The sequence below is a fragment of the Triticum urartu genome, chromosome 5 (genome assembly GCF_003073215.2).
Source record: "Triticum urartu cultivar G1812 chromosome 5, Tu2.1, whole genome shotgun sequence".
NCBI lineage: Eukaryota > Viridiplantae > Streptophyta > Magnoliopsida > Poales > Poaceae > Triticum > Triticum urartu.
In genome coordinates this window covers 604205099-604211362 of record NC_053026.1, presented here as the reverse complement: position 1 = coordinate 604211362, position 6264 = coordinate 604205099, and positions in this window count along the sequence as shown.

Sequence of the window (6264 nt, the reverse complement as noted above, 5' to 3'; positions counted from 1 at the left end):
CCGACAGGGTGCCGGAAAAGGCCCCTAGATGGGATCTCACGGGTACAGTAGGTTACATCGGCGGAAAAGTATTTTGGTGGAAGCTTCTGGTCATTTGGGAGTATTTCTGAATTTATAGGCCGAAGATTAGGGTTGGAGGACTCCCGTGGGGACCACAAGCCAGGGGGCGCGCCTTGAGGGCATGTGGAGCCCTCAGGACTCTTCCGACTTCCTCTCCAAGTCCTAAATGTGTCTTCTAGTCCAAGAAAAATGATCGTAAAGTTTTATTCCGTTTGGACTCCGTTTGATATTCCTTTTCTGTAAAACTCAAAAATAAGGAAAAAACAGAAACTGGCACTGGGCTTTGGGTTAATAAGTTAGTCCCCAAAGTAATATAAAATAGCATATTAATGCATATAAAACATCCAAAACAGATAATATAATAGCATGGAACAATCAGAAATTATAGATACGTTGGAGACGTATCAAGCATCCCCAAGCTTAATTCCTGCTCGTCCTCGAGTAGGTAAATGATAAAAACAGAATTTTTGATGTTGAATGCTACCTAACATACTTATCCATGTAATTTTCTTTATTGTGGCATGAATATTCTGATCCATAATATTCAAAACAAAACTTTAATATTGACATAAAAACAATAATACTTCAAGCATACTAATAAAATAATCGCTTCTTCTCAAAATAACATAGCCAAAGAAAGTTATACCTACAAAATCATATAGTCTGGCTATGCTCCATCTTCATCACACAAAGTACTAAATCATGCACAACCCCGATGACAAGCCAAGCAATTGTTTCGTACTTTTGATGTTCTCAAAAAATTTCAACTTTCACGTAATACATGAGTGTGAGCCATGGATATATCACTATAGGTGGAATAGAATATGGTGGGTGTGGAGAAGAAAAAAAGAAGGAGATAGTCTCACATCAACTAGGCATATTAATAGGCTATGGAGATGCCCATCAATAGATATCAATGTGAGTGAGTAGGTATTGCCATGCAACGGATGCACTAGAGCTGTAAGTTTATGAAAGCTCAAAAAGAAACTAAGTGGGTATGCATCCAACTCGCTTGCTCACAAAGACCTAGGGCAATTTGAGGAAGCCCATCATTGGAATATACAAGCCAAGTTCTATAATGAAAAATCCCCACTAGTATATGAAAGTGACAACATAGGAGACTCTCTATCATGAAGATCATGGTGCTACTTTGAAGCACAAGTGTGGAAAAAGGATAGTAGCATTGCCCCTTCTCTCTTTTCTCTCCTTTTTTGGTGGGCTTCTTTAGCCTCTTTTATTTTTGTAAAGTCCAGAGACTCATCCCAACTTGTGAGGGAATCATAGCTTCCATCATCCTTTCCTCACATGGGACAATGCTCTAATAATGATGATCATCACACTTTTATTTACTTACAACTCAAGAATTACAACTTGATACTTAGAACAAAATGTGACTCTATATGAATGCCTCCGGCGGTGTACCGGGATGTGCAATGATCTAGCGTAGAAAATGACATAAAAACGGACAAGCCATGAAAACATCATGGTAGCTATCTTACGATCATGCAAAGCAATATGGCAATGATGGTGCGTGTCATAATAAACGGAACGATGGAAGTTGCATGGCAATATATCTCGGAGTGGCTATGGAAATGCCATAATAGTTAGGTATGGTGACTGTTTTGAGGAAGGGTAAATGGTGGGTTTAATGCACCGGTGAAAGTTGCGCGGTACTAGAGAGACTAGCAATGGTGGAAGGGTGAGAGTGCGTATAATCCATGGACTCAACATTAGTCATAAAGAACTCACATACTTACTACAAAAAATTATTAGCTATTGAAGCAAAGTACTACACGCATGCTCCTAGGGGGTAGATTGGTAGGAAAAGACCATCGCTCGTCCCCGACCGCCACTCATAAGGAAGACAATCAATAAATAAATCATGCTCCGACTTCATCACATAACGGTTCACCATACGTGCATGCTATGGGAATCACAAACTTTAACACAAGTATTTCTACCAATCCACAATTACTCACTAGCATGACTCTAATATCACCATCTTGATATCTCAAAACAATCATAAGGAATCAAACTTCTCATAGTATTCAATGCTCTTTATATGAAAGTTTTTATTATATCCCTCTTGGATTCCCATCATATTAAGACTAAATTCACAACCTAAGAAAATTACCATGTTGTTTAAAGAGACTGTCAAAATAATATAAGTGAAGCATGATGTTTCAACAATTTCTATAAAATAAAGCCACCGCCGTGCTCTAAAAAGATATAAGTGAAGCACTACATCAAATTGCCTAGCTCAAAAGATACAAGTGAAGCACATAGAGTATTCTAATAAATTCACGATTCATGTGTGTCCCTCTCAAAAGGTGTGTACAACAAGGATGATTGTGGCAAACTAAAAAGCAAAGACTAATATCATACAAGACGCTCCAAGCAAAGCACATATCATGTGGTGAATAAAATATAGCCTCAAGTAAATTTACCGATAGACGAAGACTAAAGAGGGGATGCCATCCGGGGCATCCATAAGCTTAGATTCTTGGTTGTCCTTGAATATTACCTTGGGGTGCCTTGGGAATCCCCAATCTTAGGCTCATGCCACTCCTTATTCCATAGTCCATCAAATCTTTACCCAAAAATTGAAAACTTCACAACACAAAACTCAACACAAAACTCATGAGATCCGTTAGTATAAGAAAATAAATCACCACTTTTTATACTATTGTGAACTCATTCATTATTTTTATTGGTGTAATATCTACTGTATTCCAGCTTCTCCATGGTTCATACCCCCCGATACTACCCATAGATTCATCAAAATAAGCAAACACACATAGAAAATAGAATCTTTCAAAAACAAAATAGTTTGTAGCAATCTAGAAACTCCGAATATTTCTCTAACTCCAAAAATTCTGAAAAATTAGGACAACCTATGCAATTTTCATATAAATCTTGTGCAGAAAAAATCAGGATTTTATCATGCTTATGTGATTAATGAAAATTATTTAGTTGGCACAAAAGTTTCTGTTTTTCAGCAAGATCAAATCTACTATCACCGTAAGCCATCCCGAAGGTCTTACTTGGCTCAAACACTAATTAAAACACCAAAACAGAATTACTACAAAGGTAATATTGTGTATTTCTTACAAAACATAACCAAAAACCAAAAACATAAAAATAAAATTGGTTTGCCTCCCAATAATCGCTATTGTTTAACGCCCCTAGCTAGGCATAAAACATAGATCTAGGTATTGTCATCTTTGGTATGCAATTTTTCAATTGCACCTTTGGGCCTCATAGGAGGTTTTTTAATCTTATCAATAATCACACTCCTTGGAAGGAAATCAAGAAATTCATTCAAAGAGAAATACAAAGATATCAAATCATGCATATAAGAATTCGGAGAAGATTCAAATAATATTCATAGATAAACTGATCATAAATCCACAATTCATCGGATCTCGACGAACACACCGCAAAAGAAGATTACATCGGATAGATCTCCAAGAACATCGAGGAGAACATGGTATTGAGGTTCAAAGAGAGAGATAAGAAGCCGTCTAGCTACTAGCTATGGACCTGTAGGTCTATGGTAAACTACTCACGCTTCATCGGAAGGGCAATACACTTGATGTAGAAGCCCTCTATGATCGAATCCCCCTCCGACAGGGTGCCGGGGAAGGCCCCTAGATGGGATCTCATGAGTACAGAAGGTTACGGCATCGGAAAAGTATTTTGGTGGACGCTTCTGGTCGTTTGGGAATATTTCTGAATTTATAGGCCGAAGATTAGGGTTGAAGGGCTCCCGTGGGGCCCGCAAGCCAGGCCCCCCTAGGGCGCGCCCTGAGGGCTTGTGGAGCCGTCGAGACTCTTTTGACTTCCTCTCCAAGTCCTACATGTGTCTTCTGGTCCAAGAAAAATGATCATAAAGTTTTATTTCATTTGGACTCCGTTTGATATCCCTTTTCTATAAAACTCAAAAATAAGGAAAAAATAGAAACTGACACTAGGCTCTGGGTTAATAAGTTAGTCCCAAAAATAATATAAAATATCATATTAATGCATATAAAACATTCAAAATAGATAATATAATAGCATGGAACAATCAAAATTATACATACGTTGGAGACGTATCAATGGGTAATTGGCAGAATTGCACATAGTTATGATTGTGATTCTTCATGACATAATTCATACATAGGCATTACATCTGTGACAAGTACACTGTTAAACTTATTGACGTCTACTACTATTACTCCACCCCAAGATCGCTATCCAGCATGCATCTCAAAAGTATTAAGTTCATGATAAACATAGTAACACATTAAGATAGATGACATAATGTAGTCAAAGTAAGAACAAAAAATATGTTCAAACCCCATCATTTTATGGTTAGTAGAAACTATACAATACGTGTCTCGCAACTCCTCCTGTCATAGAGTAAGGTCACCGCAAGATTGAACCCACTACTATGCACCACTCACTCTGAAGATCTACTCATCCAATTGGCCAAAGAAGACTTATAGATCGTAAAGCATACATAGCTATAAAATTACACGACAAATGAATCTCAAGAGCCTCAAATAGTTTCAATGAATAATCTGATCATAAACCACAATTCACCGGATCCCAACAAACACACCACGAGAATTACATCGAATAGATCTCGAAGGAGATCATTGTATTGAAGATCAGAGAGAGAGAGAGAGAGAAACCATCTAGCTACTACTATGGACCCATAGGTCCCAAGGAACTACTTACACATCATCATGGAGGCAACAAGGTCGATGAAGATTGCCTCCCCACTGGTTCCCTCCCCCGGCAGAGTACCGGAAAAGGCTTCCAAATGGGATCACAGAAGAGTAGAAGCTTGCGACAGTGGAAGAATTATTTTGGGTCTCATTTCAGGGTTTAGGAATAGAGTAAAATATTAGGGAATTTATAGGCCAGGAATTAGGTCATATGTAGCCGCGTGGGCTCCACAAGTGCTGATGGCGCCCCTCCCGAGGCACGCCATGTGAGCCTATTGCTCCCTCGTACATCTTCTGATCTCTCCCTAAAGCTTCTAGGGTCTCTCCTAGTTTAAGAAAAGCATCGTAAAGTTTCATCGTGTTTGGACTTTGTTTGGTATGGTTTTTCTACAAAACAAAGAATATGCAAAAAATATGAACTGGTAAAAGGCACTAAGTAAATATGTTAGTCCATAGAATAATATAAAAACTCATATAAAGCATACAAGAATGATAATATAATAGCATGAAACAATAAAAAAATTATAGATACGCTGGAGACGTATCAGTAACTCATCCCGAATTCATTGACTTTAATAGTGATGAGGATGACTTGTTAGGTGAAGATGACTTGCTCAATGATGAAACTAGTCATGTTAGCTATAATTAACTTGCTAGTAAACATGAAAGTAAAGATGGGTTGGTTTTAAATGCAACGAGGGGGATTGAGCGCCTAACTCAAGAACTAAACACTCTTAAGTTAGCTCATGAAAATCAACAAGAAGGTCATAAAGAGATCCTAAAGATACATGAGAAGCTACACTTCGAGAAGCTAAATTTAGAACAAAAGCATGAGTTCTTAAAAACTATCGACAATGACCTTTGAAAGAAGTTTTCCTCTTATATTTCCAAATAACTTCTCCTGTCTAATTTAATGCCACAACTTAAATCTAAGCAATCACATAACAAATAGCAAGAAAGGTTCTACTTCTAGTGGTAACAATAACAATGCTCAATCCAATATTGGTGTTTCTAGTAGTTCTATTGATTTCACTAACGATTCTCTTAGCCAAGTTGCACTTGAGCAAGAAAACAATTTATTGAAAGGAATCATAGAGAAAGGTGTCTACAAAAGTCTTGTCGGGAGTAGGCAATTTTAAGAAATTGTACGCAAGCAAGGATGGCACCGAAAGAACCAAGGTATTGGTTTTCAATGAAAGTTCAATGCCAATGGAGTTGGGTGGGAAGAACATCAATACCCCAAGATGAAGTTTGTTTGCCAAAAGGATAAGTATGATCCAGCTTCATTCAAGGGAACATAAGCTAAAGATGATCTTCCACCACAAGGACACAAGCAAAAAGGGAAGGACAAGCAACAAGATGAGCAAGACTCATATGAAGAATCTCCTCAAGATTTGATCAAGTGGGTTCCCAAGACTACTTCAAGCTCCACTCCATCAAGTGTTACCACAACTCCACAGATTCCCATAAAGTTGATGTGGGTCCCAAA